At 34.9% G+C, this 22,876-nt stretch overlaps 2 long non-coding RNA genes across 2 annotated transcripts; one reads left to right on the forward strand and one right to left on the reverse strand.

Moving 5' to 3' along the window:
* Positions 1-5,201: 5,201 nt before the first annotated feature.
* On the reverse strand, positions 5,202-20,834 carry LOC127550470 (uncharacterized). Its single transcript, XR_007950872.1, has 2 exons — positions 20,722-20,834; positions 5,202-5,596 (listed from the first exon to the last, which is right to left on the reverse strand). It is a non-coding gene; the product is annotated as an uncharacterized LOC127550470 (long non-coding RNA).
* On the forward strand, positions 10,851-14,869 carry LOC127550469 (uncharacterized). Its single transcript, XR_007950871.1, has 2 exons — positions 10,851-11,105; positions 14,470-14,869. It is a non-coding gene; the product is annotated as an uncharacterized LOC127550469 (long non-coding RNA).
* Positions 20,835-22,876: the final 2,042 nt, after the last annotated feature.

The following is a 22,876-nucleotide window of genomic DNA, read 5'->3' on the forward strand; positions in this document are numbered from 1 at the left end:
AGTAGTTTTCAATTTTCTTCTTCAATTCATTTTACAGATGAAGGACTGAGGTAAGCAGGACTAAGTGACTTGCTAGTCAGTGTCTGAGACCAAATTTAAATTCATGAAAATGAGTTTTCCTGATTCCAGGCTTGGCAATCTATTCACTCACTATACTACCTAGCTTCCTCCAGTACCCTAAATATTTGAGAAATGAGATCTTTATCAAAGAAAATCGCTGTAAAATGTTCCCCTCGTTTTTCTTTTTTCTTTCTATTTTTGGCTGCATTGGTTTTGTTTGTGCAAAATCTTTGAAATTTCATATAATCAGAATTATCCATTTTGCCTTCCAGGATCTTCTACCTCTTATTTGGTCATGAAGTCTTCCCAAGTCCCTGGATCATTCAAATAAAATTTTCCATGTTTCCCTAATTTCCTTAAGGATATTATCTTTTATGTTTAAATTATGAACCCTTTCTGATCTTATTTTAATATTTAGTGTGAAATGTTGATCTGTGCATAATTTCTTTCAGATTACTCTGTTTTCCCAATATTTTTTGTCAAACAATAACTTCTTACTATAAAAGTTTATCTCTTTGAGTTTATCAAGGTCTAGATCACCATGGTCATATACTACTATATATTGTGTATCTGCTCTGTTTCACTGATCCACCACTTTGCTTCTTAGGCAGTACCTTATTATTTTAATGATTAGCACTTTGTAATATAATTGGGTCTGTTATTCTTAGTCACCTTTCACCTTCACATTTAATTTTTTCATTGATTCCTTTATATTCTTGACCTTTAGTTCTTCACAGATGAATTTTGTAATTATTTTTCTAGCTTTGTAAAATGATTCTTTTCCTTCTTTTTTTATTGAAGCTTTTTATTTTCAAAACATATGCAGAGATAATTTTCCACCACTGACCTTTGCAAAACCTTTTATTCCAATTTCCTCCTCTTCCCCCCACCTTTCTCCTAGATGACAAGTAATCCAATATAAGTTAAACATGGTAAAAAATATATGTAAATCCAATATAGGCATATGTATTTATACACTTATCTTGCTCCACAAGAAGAATGGGATCAAAAAGGAGGGAAAAATTAGAAAGAAAATAAAATTCATGCAAACAACAACAAAAGAAGTGAAAATGTTATGCTGTGATCCATACTCAGTTTCCCAGTCCTCTCTCTGGGTGTGGCTCTCATAATCATGAGTTCATTGGAACTAGCTTGAATCATTTTACTGTTAAGAAGAGTCACTTTCATCAGAATTGATCATCATATATTATTGTTGTTGCCATGTACAATGATTCCCTGGTTCTGCTCATTTCACTTAGCATCAGTTCATGTAACTTTCTCCAGGCTTCTCTGAAATCATCCTGTTGATCATTTCTTATAGAACAATAATATTCCATAACATTCATATACCATAATTTATTCAGCTATTCTCCAACTGATGGGCATTCACTCAGTTTCCATTTGCCACTACAAAAAGGGCTGCTACAAGCATTTTTGCACATGTGGGTTCCTTTCCATCCTTTAAGATCTCTTTGGGATATAAGCCCAGTAGTAACACTGCTGGATCAAAGGGTATACACAGTTTGATAACTTTTTGAGCATAGTTCCAAACTGCTCTCCAGAATGGTTGGATCCTTTCATAGTTTCACCAACAATGTATCAGTGTTCCAGTTTTCCCACATCCCCTCCAATATTTGTTCTTGTTTTTTCTTTTCATCTTAGCCAATCTGAGAGGTGTGTAGTGGTACCTCAGAATTGTCTTAATTTGCATTTCTCTCATCAATAGTGATTTAGAGCATATTTTCTTTTGACTAGAAATGGTTTCAATTTCTTCATCTGAAAATTGTCTGTTCATGTTCTTTGGCCATTTATCAATTGGAGAATGGCTTGAATTCTTATAAATTTGAGTCAATTCTCTATATATTTTGGAAATGAGACCTGTAAAATAATTCTTTGATAATTTTATTAATATGACCTGAATATATAAATTAATTTAGGTATTTGCTTGTAGATATCTTGATATTGTTGTCTTCCTTTGAGTTTGTGTTTTGACCTCCCCTGTCATCATAGTAGCTTTTATGGTAAATTTCTTTTTTGTTATTTGCTTATTTTCCCACCCTATTTCTTAACTTGGAATTTTATGTTAACATTGTGTTGTTTTCCGGGGTTGTTGATAGAAAGACATTGTCCACTGCTGTTTTCAGAACTAATTCTGGAGACTTGGAAGTTTTTAAATATTTTCAAGATGGTGAGACATGGAGAGAGATTTAGTCACCACTCCCTTGTGACCAGAAGCAATAGCAGTCCTCAGGTCTTTGTGACTGCAAAGGATACTTTTCCTTGACAGTTTTTTAGAGAGCATGAAGAATTGCTATGGGCTTCTGATAGAAGAAGTATTGGGCTTTATCTCCTATTCGACTAACATATGTCTCTGCATACTCTTTGTTTCTATTGTTTATTCTTTCCTGATAATAGGTAAATGAGTATCTAGAGACAAGTTAGACCAAGAGAGGAGCTTATTCGTTTTGAAAAGTTGGGGAAAAAGGTTTAGTAGTTGGAGTTAGTAATAGATTCTACTAGTAGCTGTTATATCTGAATCTGGTAAGGAGCCAGTTCTGAGGAGCAACATGCTTGACCAAGCCCAGCAATGAATCTAGCAGTGAAGATACATGTCCTTCAAGCAAGGGAGAAACTTGTCCAGAAGCTATGCCATAAATCATAAGTGAATTTGGTGGGGACTCCAAGAATACAAGTAGAGAATGGGAGAGGAAACTCCCTCTTGGATTATTATAATTACATTTCTCTAATTAGTTAAATGGAACACTTTTCATATAGTTATTGAAAGTTTGTGCAGAGGCACACTGACCTCCTTTCCTTTGCCACATTGGGCTACCTAATACAAAATAATATTAGGACAGCACATTAATCTAAAGTCCAAGGTCTCATCTGAATAAGAACCCCTTATCAGTATTTAATCTGACTTTTAGGAAAACAATGCCCTGCCCTGAAATATTTTAAAATAATTCTTATTGATGACCTAACCAACTTCTAACTTACTTCTAAGTCCTTTGTATCTTGGTTAACCCAGGAAGGACTCATCTTTGAAATAATTAGGATAATGATCACACTAAAAGAAGGATAAAATTGATGATTATTTCAGTTAATAAAAGTGGCTCTTGAATTTACCTTGACCAGGTAAAAAGAAGAATCTCTGTAGAGAATGGTTGAATAGAGATTGAATGGTTTTAGAAAAATTGTTCTTTAGAGTAAGGCTTCTTAAACTTTTTCCAGTTGTGATCTCATTTCACCTGAGAAATTTTTATGTGACTCCAGGCATATAGTTTTGTAAAATAAGTATACAAATCAAAAATTTACTAATAATAAATCATAATTTTACAACCCTCACAATCAGTTATGAGACTCTCCCCCTATGGGGTCACAAGCTAATTTAAAAAGCTGGGTTTTAGAATGTGCATTTATTTTAATTATTATTATAGTCCTAAGAATGTTACCTACATACCTAACAATGAATAAACTTGATTATCAAATTTTATCTCTTGTTTTACAATATCATAAATATAATATTGAGGTAACTAGGTGATACTGGGTAAGGATTGCTGCACTTGGAATGAGTAAGATCTGAGTTCAAATACCATCTGTGTAACTCTAGGCAAGTCATATAACATCTCTCTGCTTCAGTTTCTTCTTCTGTAAAATAGAGATAATGACACGTATTTCCCAGGGTCATTCTAAGGCTCAAATGAGATAATATTTGTGAAAAGTCTTTGCAAAAAACTCTGTTCTCTGGACAAAGAATTGGAAATTGAAGTAGAATGCCCATCAATTGGGAAATAGCTGAATAAATTGTGGTACGTGATTATGATGGAATATTGTTGTTCCATAGGATAAGATGAGCAGGATGCTATTAGAAAAACCTGGAAAGGCCTCCAAGAACTCAAGCAAAGTGAAATGTACTATGTACAAAGTAATAGCAATGTTGGGGATGATCAGTTATGGATGACTTTGCTATTCTCAGCAATACAATGATTCATGACTACTCTGAAAGATTTAAGATGAAAAATACTACCCATACCCAGAGAAAGAACTGATTGTGTCTGAATACAGATTGAAGCATACTTTTAAAAATTCTTTATATTTCTTGAAGGTTTTTTTTTTGGAGGGGGAGAGATCTATGTTTTCTTTCACAACATGTCTTTTATGGAAATTTTAAAAAGTCTTTGCAAACCTTAAAGTACTCTAAAAGGCTAGTATCAAAGTTCTATTATATTAAATAGTAACTCCAAAACATTTTGTATTAGATTTCAATGGAAAAAAAGGAAACTTTATTTTTTGGATCTCTCTCCCTCTGACGTGGGATTTCTTAACTTTTTTGTTTCTAAGAAAATGTTCTTATTAGAATAGTTTAATAATGAAAATTATTTCTAGCAAATTTATGCCTATATCATAGAGTATTTTTTCTTTAATACTTTTATTTTTTCAATTAAGAACTGCCTATTCATATTCTTTTACTTGTGGAAAGGGGTTAGGAAAGAAGGGAATGGCTCTTATTTTTATAAACTTGCATCAGTCTTAAATTTTAGACCTTAATCAAAGAAATAAGATGTAGAAATGTTTTTGATCCATGCATATGTTTTGAAAAATAAAAAGCTTTAATAAAAAAGAAATGTTTTTGAAATTGTTTCCCTTTCTCACTTCAGCTTAATCTCCTGTAATGAACCTCCCTTTTTTAATAAAAGAAAGATTTTGCTTACATGTAAATAAAATCAACCAAATGACCAATTAATATACACTCATCCCACAGCATTTGTTCTTCATCTCTACAATAAAAGGAAGAAGATATACTTCCTCATTTTCTTCTCTTGGTTCATTGTTCTGTTTCACTGAGCTTGTAATATTTAACAAAGCAGAATCAAACCAACTGACAGATGGGAATAAAGAAATGACTGTTCTGTGTCCCTTTCCAGGATTGTCCCAAGTTCCACCACTTTTTTTTCTTCCTATTTTATATCTTTTTTTCTTTTTCTTTTTTGATGTAGTGCCCCTCTGGGATTCCCTCTCCCAGAATTTGATCTCACAAATTCAGTATCTGGAAGGAAGACTATTTCAGGTTCATGATGCTCTGTGGGACTTCACTATTCAAACAACAGCTAATGGCTATTCCAGTCAATAATGGGACACAATTAACACCAAGTAAAGTTGTTTATTGAAATGACATAGAGCACTAATTTCTCAGCATCTACCCCACAAATCTAGTGCATACTATTCCACAAATACACATAGCCTTAGCAGGAAAAGTAGATATGCAGAATTGATAAGCACACATATACATCTAAGAAACATAGGAAGTCAAGACACATTGCACCTTTAGAACCATCCTCTAATAAAAGGATCTTAAAATCACACAATTATAGATATAAACTTGTAAAATATTTTAGAGGTCATTGAGTCCAATCCTTATTGAAGAAATAATCTGATAATGCAGAGAATTATCCTTTAAAACAAGCTGTTTCACGGTTGCACATAGGTGAAAGTATTTTCACTTCAAAAAGTAGTTTCCCACAAAAGCTTTTATTCACTGTAAAAAAAAAAAAGAAGAAGAAGAAAGTTTTAGCAATAAAAATAATTCTTAGTTTGCAGAGGAGGTCTGCAGAGGATGTCTTCAAAGGAAAACATCAAAGATGCAGTTATCCTAGCTTCCTGGAACCAAATTTGTACCCTTGATTTATTAGCAAGATCTTATGCGGTTAGATCAAAGACTGTTAAAATTAAAATAACATTCTACTCTACCCCCAAAGTAAATCTAACTGTTCAAATGATAACTTTTTTCGCCACCTGGTCAGTTCTCATTAGATAGCTGGGAAAACTGAGAGCCAGAGAAGTTGTGATTTGCCCAAGCTTATATTGGAAACTGCAGAACTAAATCCCCTAATCCCAAAGTTGGTCTTTCCATTGGTATTATATTAAAGCAAGACCCTCCATTATTTGGTCCAATCAGATTGATTTTATTTACTTTAATCAACATGTACAGTTTTAATATTTACCCAATTTATTTATGAGAGAGGGAGAAAGCCATTTTTTTTTATTCCTAAATCATATAAAGGAAATTGCCTAAGTTCACTGAGATGTGAAATGGGGAATACTTAGTCCATCATGTTCAAATTACCTCCAAACACTTTTATCATCCCCAGGACAGTGGGAAGGGTGGATCAGAGGGCCAAGGCATGAGGAACTAAATATAGGAAAATAGACCCATTGGCTAGAGGTGATGGCTGGTGGCCAGACCCTTTCTCCAGTCTCTGCTGAAGCTGCATTCCAATCTTCACTGGGGTCCAGGAAACTAAAGGCTCATCATATGCTTTGTGAAATTCAGATGTTGATTATGTATTTTTTATTCAGTTTTATAACTCTATTCTGTATTTGATGCAAAACCGCAAGCCTCTTCTTTGTCTCCAAGTTAAGAAGCTCATGAGTTCAAAAGTTCAGTCTTTCTCAGAGTTGAATGCCAAAGGATTTAGATTTCCCACGATCACTGCTAATTAAAGTGAGACTCTAAGCTTCACTTTAGAAATACAATTTTCTCATCAAGTCTTCTAATTCTATGGGAATTATCTCAGTAACACCTGCAAATCATTCCTTCCAAAGGTACCGTGTAATTTCACATAATTTCAGTGAATGAGAAACCAAATATTTGTGTGCCATCCTTGAGAACTGGACTAGTTGACCTTGTACCATCTCAAGGTCCCATCCTTGTAATTTTAGGTGGACTTATCTTATGCCCAGATTCCTTTGAGTCGATGATCCTGACTGATATCAATGATTTCGAGATGCAGCTGGCCCTCATAAATTCACAAAAGCATTCCTTAGAGACATAAAGAAATGGACCTAATCTTATGAGTAGTATATATCCCTTCCTTAACCAATCACGATCCCCTAATCCCCCTGACCAGGTTGTCAATTCCATAACCAATAATATGATTCTTGTTCTGTCCTTTGTTCTATATAAAAAGGAAGTGAATCTTTAATTTTGGGTCTTTGGCATAAATGGAGGCAATACATTTACCTTTTATTATCAGGTAGCATTACTCTGTTTATAAAGGATATCTTGCTTGGAGAAACTTGTCTACTGTTAAATTTGTTAAATTTCAAACTTGGTGGTTTCTTTTCAAGGCTCTGGTCATTAGGTATTAATGCAGGTATTAATGAGATCGATTCATTATCTTAGTTTCCACTAAATTCTTGGGACATTAATCCATGATCAGAAGTGGCAACCTGGCTTTGGAATGGACCATATTTAAGGCAAACTTTATAAATCAGTATTACACTGACCAAATATTTAATTTATGACAAGTTATTTATGTCAATGTGCTAATATACTGATTTCACTACCTCAAAGGGATTTCAACATATTTAGTACATATCTAATAGCAAGTTGAGAGAGTTATATTGAACAGTACAAAAAATCTAATTATAACTCATGGAGCATTAATTTCTTTAAATTTACATAATGTCTGTGCAAATCACCCTAGCAAAAAGATTGGCATGTACACTTACTGCAAATTCAGAATTGAGTTACTCATAATATTTGTCTTCTAAATACTGATTTGTATATGTCATCTCCACCTTTTAAATGTAAGCTTCTTGAGGGCAGGGATTATTTTGGCTTTTTCTTGTATTCCCACTGCTTAACACTTAATAGTTGATAAATAGTACTTAATTAGCACTTAATAAATGCTTATTGGTTGATTATGTAGAGTGTCCCTAGAATAAAAGGAGTATATCCTTACATTTCATTGTCTCTGTTACTTGCCCCTTACATTCTGTAATTTCATTAAGTGAATTGAGGGTACTCAATAGATCAGATCCCCCTGATCAATTTCCTGATTTATGTCATAATTCCTTGTGACATAAAATTGTAGTTGTAATATGTATTTGAAGAATTCTACAATAACTAGATAGTCACATAGACTCATTTAGAAAACAAGAGAGGGGGTGACAGAAGGGGGAGAGAGAGAGAGAGAGAGAGAGAGAGAGAGAGAGAGAGAGAGAGAGAGAGAGAAAGAGAGAGAGAGAGAGAGAAAGAGAGAGAAAGAAACTCCTCAGGGAAGAAAATTCCTGGACCAATGCAGATCAGCACCTTTTCAACAATTTGTAGTATTAGAGACTTGCTTAGACATGCATGTGTGCGCATACTTGCATGCAAGTGTGCACACATGTATGTGTTTAAATGGAGGACATTTTGTATAATATATGACGTTCAAAATTCAATATCCATAAATTACTGAAAAACAGGAATTGTTTTATTTTTAACAATATCCTCAATGCACAATGATGATATCTCCATGATCACAAGAATGGTTTCACTCCTTGTAGCTAGAACTCCAGTGTTCTAGAGAGCACATAGCACATAGTAGGAGCTTAATAAATTACATGTTGACTGATTGAATAGTTCATTTTTGGAGGAACAGAAGACCATTAATGGAATCATCTTTTACCTGATGGAATTAAATTGCCAAGCCTGGCAAATCAAAATACCTGGTCCTTGTGAATTACCTAGAAAGTTCAATGCCTAGTACGTAGCTTAATAAATACTTGTTAAATGAATAAATAAATGAGTGACCCAAATGATTTCTTACTGAATCACCTTATCTAGGTATTTCCATACAGTATGCTCCATATTTATCATTCTTATGATACTATAACATTTTATTACATTGAGATGCCATAATTTAAAAAATCATTTTCCAACTGTTGGAATTCAAATTTTATATGGTGTGTGTGTTGCTATTGTCAATAGAGCAATTCTTAATTTTTGATACATGTAGATCCTTTTTTTTCTGTTTTAGAATATCTTTTGTATAGCCTAGCAATATAATCATTAGATTTCAAAATACAATCAATTTCATGACTCCTGCCACATAATACTATCTTGCTCTTTAAAGCGTTTTTAGAGAACCATGGAATGAGGTTGCTGTGGCAAAATGGCAAGGTATAGAATTGATATTTCTTTTTCTTTTTTTTAATTTTAGAATTATTTCTTTATTGTTTTTCTTGTTGATGCAATTTTCTTCTGAAAAGAAACATTTTTTCAGGGCAGTATTTTTCATATTACTTAACTAGATTCACATATAGTTCTGTATTTTATATAAATGCAAATTTTAGAATTCAAAAGAAAACCTCTCAGTGCCTCTAAACAACTCATTAGACTTTCAAACAAAGAGACGCTAATGATCAGCACTGACAGAGGCTATTTCTTTATGATGGGTTTCCTATACCAGTGAAATCCCAAATTTTCGCTCCCATATCAAATATATTCTATTAACTCAAGTGAATGAAATAAGAATCAAAAATGCTCTATAACTCATTTTAAATATCCAAATTAATGATTAATCACCTTAATCTTAAAACCTTCTGCTGTGACAACTTTTTGCAGATTGGTACTCAAAGTGTCCATGAATTTTATCCCTATTATCTTCCAGGGCCAAGGTAATTTCATTCCAGGTGCTAACTCTTCTGAGGGAAAAAAACAAAATCCACAAACAAACAAACACCCTCCCTCCAAAAAAAAAAAAAAAAAAAAAAAAAAAAAAAAAAAAAAAAGAAATCCACTTGATTACTACTACATTTCTTTTACCTTTTGTAGCAAAACTCCTTGAAAAGATAATTTATACTAATGGAGGGGCCTCCACTTTTTCTCATCTTACTCTCTTCTTAACCCCTTACAAGAATTGATATTTCTGAAGAAGAATTGTCATGTGGCTCTTACTCTGTCCACGTATAAAACTAGCCCACATATTAAATTAACATTTTAAATGATCTTGAATAGACTGACTTGGTGTCTACAACTTTTTCCCTTGATATCCATTTCTTGACCCATTTTTTCTAGTTATTTTCACTTAGCCTTGTGAGGAGAGTGTAAAGATTGGTCTCTACCTTCTAGGAGCTCACAATTTAAAGAAAGAGACAAAAAGTATTTAATTCAGCTCAATTCAACAACTGTGTGTTAGGCACCTACTTTGTGCATAGCAATACTTGGGCACTGAGGATTCAACACAAAAATAAAAAACAGTTCCTGCTGTTAAGGAGTTAAAATCTTATTTGCATGGGGATAAGGACTGGACCTACATTGGTATGAGGAAATACCAAGAAAGGAAAATCCCTTACTGATGCAGTTCAGGACCTTCTCTTAGAAAGTTACCTGGGCCACTAAGAGATTGATACAGTCAGGATGTGTCAGAGACAGGATTTGAACCCAGTTCTTCTTGGCTTGTCTATTTAATATGACATGCTGCCTGTCTTACAAACAACATACAAACAGATAAGTATATAAATAAAAATTGTCGGTGATACTAATAACTGAGATCAGAAAAGGGTGCTATAGAAAGTGGCACCCAAGCTGAACCTTAAAGGAAAATCTGGGTTTTCAAAAGACAGAAAAAACAAACTGAAAAAAGAGTGTGCTGATATGTAAATTCAAATAATATCTGAAATAGACAAGTGGGAAGATCGAAGTAGAAGAGCCAAAAAGAAAAAAGATACATAAACATGTGAATGTGTGTGTATATATATATAAACCCTCTTTCATCCATGTTGGATTCCAACTCTATCCATCAATATGAACTGCAATACACATTGAACTTTGAATTTTTCATGGTGACACAATTAATTGGTATCAGAGTCAGGATTTTAACCCATGTTTCTTGATTTCAACTCCATCACTCTATCCACTATACTAGGCTATTTTGTGAAATACTAATTAATATAAAACATATGTGATATATATGTATATATATATTTTAAAGATATTTCTCTTCTTGCCATAGTCACTAGCATAGCACCTAAAGGAATTCAATCAAGGGGAACCTAATCAATGCTTCACACCAAGAAGTGTTCCAACTGACCAAGCATCTAGCCCTGTCTATTCAGCAAAGACAGCAAGGGCCAGTGCTCTGGGCCCTGTGCCCAGGGGGCTCTATTCCACAGTAGTCCTGCTGTCTCATTCCCCTGGCACCATCCTCACTTCCTCAGCATGAAGCTCATTCTCCATCTCTTCATCATACTTGCATTTCTAATCCAGAGGAATCCAGGTAATCTCAAACTCATTATGGGACAGGGGATGAGGAATTCCTCCAAATTTGAGAGAATAGAAAAGCAATACATTTTGATTATCTCTATGAGAAGAGACAGGCCCAGAATATAATAAATGCAGCTACCTTAAGTCTACAGTGTGTTTGGTCCCTAGGATCTTAATAGAGATTCGGAGGAGGTCGGAATGTCAAACTGAAGACCTAGCCAACATAAACAAATCTCTATCAATCACAGAAACCTAGGATGGGGGTAGCAGGAATAGAAATGATGGAACAAAATTCTTACTGTGAAAGAAATATCAGGACTATTGGGACTGATGGAGTGGGGGAAAGCAAAAGATAACAAAGATTCAGAGGTTTTGAACATGAGTGACCAAGTAGATGATGGTACCATGAACAGGGAGTAGAGTAGAGGGACAAATGGTTTTTACAGAAGATGAAGAACTGTTTTAAATAAGTTGAGTCTGAGGAGCCAATGAAGTATCCTGATTGAAATGTACTATGAATAATTGTTGGAGGTATGAGACTTGACCTGGAAATAGAGATTTGGGATTCATCTCCATAAAGGTGAGAGGTGGAGAGGGGATAGCAGATTTCTTTTTTTTTTTTTTCATTTTTTTTATATAGCTTTTTATTTACAAATATATGCATAGGTAATTTTTCAGCACTGACAGTTGCAAATCCTTAGTTCCAACTTTTTCCCTGCTTCCCCCCACCCCTTCCCCCAGATGGCAGATTGACCAATACATATTAAATATGTTAAAGTATAAGTTAAATACAATGTATGTATACATGTCCAAACAGTTATTTTGCTGTATAAAAAGAGTCAGACTTTGAAGTAGTGTACAATTAGCCTGTGAAAGAAATCAAAAATGCAAGTGGACAAAAATAGAGGAATTGGGAATTCTATGTAGTTGTTCATAGTCATCACCCAGAGTTCTTTCGCTGGGTTCAGTTCATTACTGCTCTATTAGAACTGATTTGGTTCATCTCATTGTTGAAGAGGGCCAGGTCCATCAGAATTGATCATCATATAGTATTGTTGTTGAAGTATATAATGATCTCTTGGTCCTGCTCATTTCATTCAGCATTAATTCATGTCTCTCCAGCCTTTCTAAAATCCTCCTGTTGGTCATTTCTTACAGAACAATAATATTCCATAATATTCATATACCACAATTTATCCAGCTATTCTCCAATTGATGGGCATCCACTCAGTTTCCAGTTTCTGGCCACTACAAAGAGGGCTGCCACAAACATTCTTGCACATACAGATCCCTTTCCCTTTTTTAAAATCTCTTTGGGATATAAGCCCAGTAGTAACACTGCTGGGTCAAAGGGAATGCACAGTTTGATAGCTTTTTGAGCATAGTTCCAAATTGCTCTCTGGCTGGATGTATTCACAATTCCACCAACAATGTATCAGTGTCCCAGTTTTCCCACATCCCCTCCAACATTCCGCATTATCTTTCCCTATCATTCTATCCAATCTGACAGGTGTGAAATGGTATCTGAGAATTGTCTTAATTTGCATTTCTCTGATTAATAATGACTTGGAGCATCTTTTTCATATGGCTAGAAATAGTTTCAATTTCTTCATCTGAGAATTGTCTGTTCATATCCTTTGACCATTTATCAATTGGAGAACAGCTTGATTTCTTATAAATTAGAGTCAATTCTCTATATATTTTGGAAATGAGGCTTTTATCAGAATCTTTGTAAAAATGTTTTCCCAGTTTATTGCTTCCCTTCTAATCTTATATGTATTAATTTTGTTTGTACAAAAAACTCTTCAATTTGATATAATCAAAATTTTCTATTTTGTGATCAATAATGATCTCTAGTTCTTCTTTGGTCATAAATTCCTTCCTTTTCCACAAGTCTGAGAGGTAAATTATCCTATGCTCTTCCAATTTATTTATAATCTCATTCTTTATGCCTCCTCATGAACCCATTTTGACCTTATCTTGAGTTTGGTGTTAAGTGTGGGTGAGTGTCTAGTTTCTGCCATACTAATTTCCAATTTTCCCAGCAATTTTTGTCAAACATTGAGTTCTTATGCCAAAAGCTGGAGTTTTTGGGTTTGTCAAACACTAGATTATTAAAGTTATTGGCTGTTTTGTCCTTTGAACCTAACCTATTCCATTGATCAACTGGTCTATTTCTTAGCCAATACCAAATGGTTTTGGTAACCGCTACTTTATAATATAATTTTAGATCTGGTACAGCTAGGCCACCTTCATTTGAATTTTTTTTCATTTATTCCCTTGAAATTCTTGACCTTTTGTTTTTTCATATGAACTTTGTTGTTATTTTTTTCTAGGTCATTAAAATAGTTTTTTGGGAGTCTGATTGGTATAGCGCTAAATAAATAGATTAGTTTAGGTAATATTGTCATCTTTATTATATTTGCTCACCCAATCCAAGAGCATTTAATATTTTTCCAGTTGGCTAGATCTGACTTTATTTGTGTAGAAAGAGTTTTGTTTTTTTGCTCATAAAGTTCCTGACTTTCCCTTGGCAGATAGATTCCTAAATATTTTATACTGTCAGTAGTTACTTTAAATGGAATTTCTCTTTGTAACTCTGTTGGATTTTGTTAGTGATATATAAGAATACTGATGACTTATGTGGGTTTATTTTGTATCCTGCAAAGGTGTGGATTATTTCTAATAGCTTTTTAGTAGAATCTCTGAGGTTCTCTAAGTATACCATCATATCATCAGCAAAGAGTAATAATTTGGTTTCCTCATTACCTACTCTAATTCCTTTAATCTCGTTTTCTTCTCTTATTGCCAAAGCTAGCATTTTTAATACAATATTGAATAGTAATGGTGATAGTGGGCAACCTTGTTTCACTCCTGATCTTATTGGGAATAGTTGCAGTTTATTCCCATTACATATGATTCTTATAGATGGTTTTAAACAGAGATAGCAGATTTCTAAAGAAAAGAACTAAAATGTTCACATTTGGAAGGCAAGACAGAGGGTGTGGTCAGAGAAATGGGAAGTGAACTAGCATGTTTTAAGTCAAGGGACAGCACTGCTATTAATAAATATCCTTTCTTAAAGACCTACCTAGACTTGGAGCAGATCTCTAAGGGGATGTCTCCATGACTTTGAAAAGGGGCCAAAGCTTAGGGCAATTCTATCTTCTTTTCTTTCTTATCCTCTCTTCAGTCCCCACTGCCTTGCCTAATTTCAAGTACCCTGGACTATTTTAGTTCTGATAGCTCTGTATCTAGAACTTCAGAGTTCACAAAGCAAAATTAAGCCTCTTGTCCTCCCCTCTTCCCCACAACAGGGCACATTATTCATTTCCAGAAAGAACCTTGACCACATGATCATTCTTTCTTCTCTGTAGGTAACTTTTTCCCCAGAAGATGCTGGGATTCTCAAGGTCACTGCAGAATCAGATGCAAGAGTAAAGAAGAGATGAAAATGCTGTGTTCAGATTTTAAACGATGCTGTGTCCATCCAATTCATGATATAAATGATGAAGCCTATGATACTAGGAAACCTACAAGTTTGAATACTTTACCAGCCTTCCCAATATTTCGATCAACTACCACTACAACAAGAAGAACAATACCTGCCTTTACACGAGTCGTGTTATATTAGAAGGGCCTGAGCCCATTTCAATCACTTAACCTCTGCCATTTGTCCCTACTGGATTGAATGAGAAATAGAGGGTTTGAGGGTTTTCTACTTTTAAACAGTGACTTGCTCCTTATGTTCTGAATCAATTAAAGAAAGCATTTGAACTTGTCTCCTGTTTCTTGCATTTATCATATATTTTTAGGCCACTTGCCAGTTAGTAAGTGCACTAAATCAAAAGTCTTACAAACATTCTCAGAAGGAATGAATCTGGGTTATAAGAGGTCATAGGATGAGAGATTTAGAGCTGGAAAAGGTCCTTGCCAGATGATCAGAAATGCCCCTGCAGGTTTATTCAGTAGTCCCATCAGAAACATTATTTTCTGGGGCACTGCACTCCTTCCCATTTCACTTCTGACCTTTTCTTTTTGGTTTCCTATCAGGTAATGGTCAACCTCTGGGTTCTCATTTTGAATTGAATCTCAAACTCCATCTCTTCTAGGTAGACAACTCAAAATCAGGATACACCCTCATGAAGTTTTACTTTTTGGCTACAGTACCCACTCTCCCCCTTAAGGTTCCCAGTGTCATTTTACTTTCTTTGTCCCCTTCCCAAGCCTTTCCTGATATCAGGAAGGGATCTGGCAGTAGGCATTAGGCCATAAGTAGGCTGTGACTTCCTGGGGTCTTGCTCCTGGGAGAATTTGCATTCTTGGCCTCCTCTCTCAGGAGGGCTCAGATGGTCATTCAGTCACTTAAGAGCAATGTATCCATATCAGGATGAATGCAAGCTAGGCCAGGTCTGCCTGTAACTGTGAAGGTCATTCCACGGGTGGAATGTGGAGGAGGAATAAATACCACATATTCTGTGTTTCTGGCCACTGGTCACAGGGAGTTATAGAGCATTACAAAGAATCTATTGTACTTTTCACTCTGTCCTATTTAAGACTGACCTTTGATCATTACCCAGATCTACCTGGAGTTATGCACACTGTCAGGCAACCCAGAAAAAGTGGAATCTATCTTTGGTGCTCTTCTACTTCCCTATCCCTGTCCCTTGGCTGAGTATCTGATAGTATGAGAGATGAACCTGGCTTTCCCCAAAGAAGTCACCTAATCTTAAATCCAAGCACTCAGTCTTCAAAAGAGATAGTATGGAATAATGGACCCTATCCAGTGGAAGTAGATGTCAGGAGACCAAGAGGAGTTCTATTTATGGATCTACTAGATGTTAGAGTTGCAAAGGATCTTAGGGATTATATAGCCAAATCATTTCATTGTAATGAGCCTCTAAAAATTAAATGGCTTGCCTAAGCTTTTAAGTGACAAAATGAAGTTTTAAATGCAAGTCTTCTAATGGGTAGGCAGTTAGATGGCACAGTGAATGAAGCATTGAGTTTAGAATCAGGAAGATGAGTCTTCCTGAATTCAAATCCAGACTCAGATACTTCATAGTTCTGTAACCCTGAGAAAATCACTTAACTGTATTTGCCCCAGTTCTTTTATCTGTAAAATGAACTGAAGAAGGAAAATGGTAAAACACTCCAATACCTTTGCCAAGAAAATCCCAAAATGAGATCAAAGAGAAGCAACTGTTATTGAAAACGACCAAACTTCTGAGGGTTGTATTACATGCTGTTTAGGCATAATTCTACTTGTAACATTCTACTGTATTCTAAACCTACAGGTCAGAATATTCTCCAAATTGTAAGTACTCCTTTGATATTGGGAGTACCTTACTATTTTAGCATGGATGAAAGTTTGCTGGTTAGGAACCTTAAATGCAAAAGCTGTCCTCCTTGAAACTAGAAATATTTCTGTTCTGTATTTAAATGGATTCTCATTTTCAAATGACTCAAAAGGCCTAAGACACATTGACTTAGGTCTTATTGAGTTCAATCCTATGACCATGAGATAAATTGATCTTTCTGTGTCCAGTGGTCTGCATCTAGAAGCTATGATATTTAGTATCTTGTTTTCCCTATCAGTGAGTAAGGATGGGTCCTCTGACCATGACAATTCAAGCAAATGCTTAAAAAAAAAATCTAGCCAAAGAAACAACTCTCATCCAAAGCCACTAACTTCAATTAGTTAAGGATCTGATCTCACTTCTATCTAAGGCCTATTGTGACAGAACTAGCATTTACTATGAATTGTGTTGGGACCCACACCATTAAGACAGGAAAGTCCTTGCTTTGTAGATTAGTTTTTTGGTCCCTAAAAAGGTAAGAAGACTAACAAATAATAATAACAGCTAGTATTTACATATCATTTACTATGCGCAAATATTTACAAATGTTATCTAAAATGATTCTCACAACCACTTTGGAGGTAGGTGCTATTATTAATCCCATTTTACAGATGAGGAAATTAAGGCAAACAAAGTTTAAATGACTTGCATAGCTAGTATGTAGCTGAGGTCATATTTGAAATTGAATCTTCCTCATTCTAGGTCCAGAGCTCTATCCATTGCACTACCTAGATATCTGAAGAACTCAGATTTCAACTGCTGATATAGCTTCCCGCTCGCCTAAGCTACAAAATCCCAGAATAGGAATAGTTGAGATTTCTCAGACTATATGAAGGTCCCATTGCTACATAAGTCAACATACTTTTCTATTGTGGTCCAGCTGCTATGACAAAAAAGAATGGCAGGGACAAAGCTATATCTCTGTTGATGGCTTTTCTGATGCTTTTGCTAAGTAAACCTCTTTTGTTAAATGTTATATGATTTAAGAAATCTGACTCTTTATGCAGGCTTTAGGCAGACTTGATCTACATCACTCAAAAGGATATACACAGAATAAGTATTCCCACTCTGGAAACCTTATCTTCTGGGGGCATACATCAGGCCAGATCTTTGCAGACTTGAGGACAAGAGTTATCCTTTTTTGGGAAAATTGTGCTTGTTAAGTTGATTGTGCTGACCAATAGATATTGTGACACTTTATAGAACATTGGTTTGCTTCTATGGTGTCCTACAAAGGTAGTCTCACAATTAACTTGGCCAGACTGGCAAATTTTGAAGAAATTCTCATTCTAATATTGAGATATCATTCTGATCCTGTCCTACTCTTGACAATATGACATCTGGCTTCTTTCTCATCTTGTCTCAACCAGTTATTACTTCTTGGGCACTGATACCACAATCCAAACTCTTGATAGGACATGCCCAATGAATTTTTTAAAAGATTTTTTTCTTGCTTTTAATGAAAATAAATGGAGACCAAACATTGTTAGGGAGTACAGAATTGTTAATTTAATCTAGTACAGGAATATTGTCTTAAGGTATACCAAAATTTGACCATTGAATCTGGCATAGAATCCTGCTCCCCACTCTTCTCCACCTGGTATCTGAATCTGGCCCCATCCTGCAGTAGGTCACCTCTTTCAGGAGGCTCATATACATACTTTTCTTGGCCATCACTCCAATATCTCTCCTTTTCTGGCTCATATCTCTCTCTAAGGAATTCTCTAGGCTAACCTGTAAATTCCAGTCATCAGATCTTAAAGAGATCAGAAAGTCTGAAAGAGTCACAGTATTACAGGGGAAGTCCCTGGAGTTGGATGTGTATAATGGTCTCCTGCTAAGGGACACGTGATGTACTTTGCTGAAATGATGCAGCAACTCCTTAGTGTTCCCATAAACATCTTGGGGGATAGTGTAGTGGAGAGTATGCTGGACCTAGAGTTCAGAAGACCTGGGTTAAAATTCTACTTCTGAAACATTATAAGTGGCTTTGAAAAATGAGAGGGTTTGATTTGATGATCCCTAAAGTCCCTTATTTCCATGTTATGTTGGGAAAGGAAAATCAGAACAAAAGGGAAAAACAATGAGAAAAAAAGTGAAAATAGCATGTTTCCATCTGCCTTGAGACTTTATAGCTCTTTCTCTGGATGTGGTTGATTATAGCACAATGTTATTACTGTGTATAAGGTTCTCCTGGTTCTGCTCACTTCTTTCAGCATCAGTTCATGTAAGTCTTTCCAAGTCTTACTGAAATCTCCCTGTTCATCATTTCTTATAGCATTTCATTACATTCATATACACCAACTCATTCAGACATTCTCCAATTGATGGGCATTCCCTTGATTTCCAACTCTTTGCCACCACAAAAAGAACTGCCATAAACATTTTTGTACAGATTTTTATGATTTGGGCAGGATACAGCTTCAGTAGTAGTATTGCTGGGCCAAAGGACATGCACAGTTTTATAGTCCTTTGGGCACAGTTGCAAATTACTCTCCGGAATGGTTAGATCAGTTCACAGTTCCACAAAGGAATTATATTCTTACAGAAAAGGCACTGAGTTCACATAAACATATTCAGCAAAAATGAAGCTTAAATCCAAGATGGTTTGGGAGGAAGGCACTGGCAGAGTGTGTGTGTGTGTGTGTGTGTGTGTGTGTGTGTGTGTGTGTGTGTGTTGTAGAGGGTAGGGAGAGGAAAGACAAAGAAAGGTTTCTGGCAGAAGATGGTACTTGAGATACATGATAAAAGAAAAGAGGAAGAGATAAGGAGGTTTGGGGGGCAGCTTATTACTGATTTCCTGGAAATTCAGGTTTGATGTGACAGAGATACTCTGAGGTCACGAAACATGATAGTCACCCTAACCTAAATTAGCCTAGGTTCCAAGATGCCGAATATTCTGTCCTGAAATGACATTGTAGCTAGTTTGACTGACATAGACACAGTAACCCATGTAATTGGGGGAAAATAAATTTGTTTAATAAATATATTTTAAGTAGATATCATAACATATAATTATATAATTTGTTGTATGTTATCTACCTAATATATAACATATATGAAATAGGCATAATTTAAGCATGTATAATATATAACAATATATAATTATATAATAATTTAAATAAAATAATATAAAGTATAATAAATAAAAATATATATGTGTATGTATACATATATATATATTAAATCAAACTACTCTCATTCTCCCATTTACTAGCTATGTGATCCAGGAAAATCACTTAATCTCTGTTTGCCTTAATTTCCTCATCTATAAAATGGGAATAATCAATAATATCATCTATCTTGTAGGTTTGTCATGAATATAAAATGAGATCATATTTGTTTTTTAAAAAATACTTAACCATCATAAGAAATGGATGCTTTCAGAAAAACCTGGGAAGAGTTACATGAACTGATGCAAAGTGAATTGAGCATAAGAGAACAGTGTATACAGTAATAGCACTGTTATATAATGATCAACTGTGAATGACTTGGCTATTATCAGCAACATAATGATCCAAGATAATTCTGAAGGATTTATGATGAAAAATGCTATCCAATTTCAGAGGAAAAAACTCATGGAATCTGAATGCATATCAGAGCATATTTTTTTTTACTCTATTATTCTTGGGTAGTTTTTTTTTGTCTGTATTTTCTTTACTATATGATTAATATGAAAATGTTTTTGTATAAACAAACACATATAATCTATTTCAAATTGCTTGCCTTTTCAATGAGGAGGGTGGGAGGTAGAGAGAAAGAAAATTTGGAACTGAAAATTTGAAAAAAAAATATAATCTTAAATTTTTTTATTTGCATGTAATTGAGAAAAAATAAAATAAAAATTAAATGGAAAAAAAGGTCTTAACATAGTACCTGGCACATAGCCTGTAATAAATATTTATTCCCTTTTTTTCCTTCTCCTCCTCTAGAGAAATAATTACAGACCCAAAAAGGCCTGAAGATAAGCACTCTGAACTTCAGAGATCCAGAAAGTATAATCCCAGGAGGCAAAAGTCAGCCCAGGAACCCAGGAGACTCAAGATAACTTGAAGAAAGACAATTAATCTGTCCAAAAGTAGAGTAGGGAGCAGAGCCTGGCCTTAACATAAGGCCTCAATTTAGGAACCAAGTCTGGAGATATGAGTAAATCAAAGAAAACACTGTACAGTATAAAAATTATCACAATTTTGGAAATCCTCCCCATCTTCAAGGCAAAATAACTCTTTAACAACTGCAGAAACTAGATTAGAATCCACATACCCTTACCTGAGTCAGTGTTCTATTCCACCATATCCCATTGTATCTCATTTTTGCACCAATGGACTAATTCAGCGGACTCCAGATACTAACATCCAATTGCTTGGAATAAGCTGAACAAAAGGCTTTCCTGTGAAAGAAAATGACAAATGTTGTAGGAGGTGTGGGAAAACTGGGACACTGATACATTGTTGATGGAGTTGTGAACTGATTCATCCATTCTGGAGAGCAATTTGGAACTATGCCCAAAGGGCAATCAAACTGCATACCCTTTTGGTCCAACAGTGTCTCTAGTGGGCCTGTATCCCAAAGAGATCTTAAAGGAGGGAAAGGGACACATGTGCAAAAATGTTTGTGGCAGCCCTCTTTGTAGTGGCAAGAAACTGGAAACTGAGTGGATGCCCATCAATTGGAGAATGGCTGAATAAGTTATGGCATATGACTGTTATAGAATATTATTATTCTATAAGAAAAGATCAGCAGGATTTCAGAGAGGCCTGGAGAGACTTATATGAACAGATGCTAAATGAAATGAGCAGAACCAGGAATCACTGACATGGCAACAGCAATATTACATGATGATAAATTCTGATGGATATGGCTTTTTTCAACAATGAGATGATTCATTATCTTATGATAATCAGAGTCATCTGCACCCATAGAGAGAAGTGTGGGGATGGGTGTGAATGATCACAACATAGCATTTTCACTCTTTATTGTTGTTTGCTTGCATTTTGTTTTCTTTCTCATTTTTTTTCCTTTTTGATCTGATTTTTCTTGTGCACCATGATAATTATGGAAATATGTATAGAAGAATTATATGTTTAATATATATTGGATTACTTGCTGTCTAGGGGAGGGGATGGGGAGAAGGGAGGAAAAATTTTGGAACACAAGGATTTGCAAAGGTGAATGTTAAAAATTATCTATGCATATGCTTTGAAAATAAAAAGCTTTAATATTTTTTAAAAAGGCTTTCCTGTGTGCATTATAAGGCCAATCTCTTCTAGCCAGTAGATCTCATCAAGGAAATTCTATAGTATTGGGGTGAATGATGTCTGTCACATCTAGAGAACATCATCCTCCAGAAGAAATCCCTCTTCTATTTGTTTTTTTTCAAGGACTACCCTTTAGGGCAATGGTGGATAATTTTCTCAAACTTTGGTATTTGAAACTGAAAGTAGAACAATAAATAAAAAATGTAACATACTTGTCAATTTTTTAGCAACAAATTATTTTTATCACTTACAACACCAAAACCATTACATTAGAGCTCTAATATTTCAGTGCCCAAAGTGTTATGCAAACAAATGGAAATTACACGTAAGAAAATATATTCAAGAAATCACAATTAAAATATGCCAAATTGACCTAGAAGAAGTCCTTTTTGTAGGCAAATATCATACTATAATATATCTCAGAAAGATGTTGCCAAAAGAATTGAGAAAAAAATTGCAGGAGATATTATTACCAAAAGAAATGACCCAGAAATTATCAATGACTGCTAGAACCCATAGCTCCTTCTTAATATTTAGAAAATTCTTATGAGGATTATTGATATGTGTAGTGATTTTCTTCAGGCATTTCTTGAAAACCCTTTCAGTAACTTCTCTGATACTCATTTTATCCATTCTATTTCTCTGGAATAAGGTATACTCATCCAGAGTCATAATCTAGTCATGAGTTTCATTATACCAAATCTCAATTATACCTATAAGCTCAAATTTACCACCTTCTCTTAGAAAAGCTGCCTAACTTTGGGTCATTTGAGTTTAGACACTTAAGATCATGTGCTTCAACTAGTTTGAATTTTTGGATTTAAGTGGATTTTATTTGGGGCTTTTTGAGATTAGGTTTTTCTATCTTACCCAGGTTTGAAGTACAATGGTCCATAAAGGACTATCTCACAATTATTCAGTAGTGAAGCTTTGACCTGGTCTATTTCTGACGTAGGTTGGTCCCCTCTTCCTTAGGCAGTATGGTGGCCCCTAGTTCATAGGGATTCATCATACTGATGCTAGACTCACTGTAGACACTTAATCAGCTTAATTAACAGCAGCTCAAAAATACTAAGCTTAAGCAATTCACTCAGGCAGTCCTGGGTAAGAAGAAACAAAGGCATGTCCTATCACTCAAGACCTACTAATTCTTTTCTTCAATTTTG

The sequence above is a fragment of the Antechinus flavipes genome, chromosome 2 (assembly GCF_016432865.1).
Source record: "Antechinus flavipes isolate AdamAnt ecotype Samford, QLD, Australia chromosome 2, AdamAnt_v2, whole genome shotgun sequence".
NCBI lineage: Eukaryota > Metazoa > Chordata > Mammalia > Dasyuromorphia > Dasyuridae > Antechinus > Antechinus flavipes.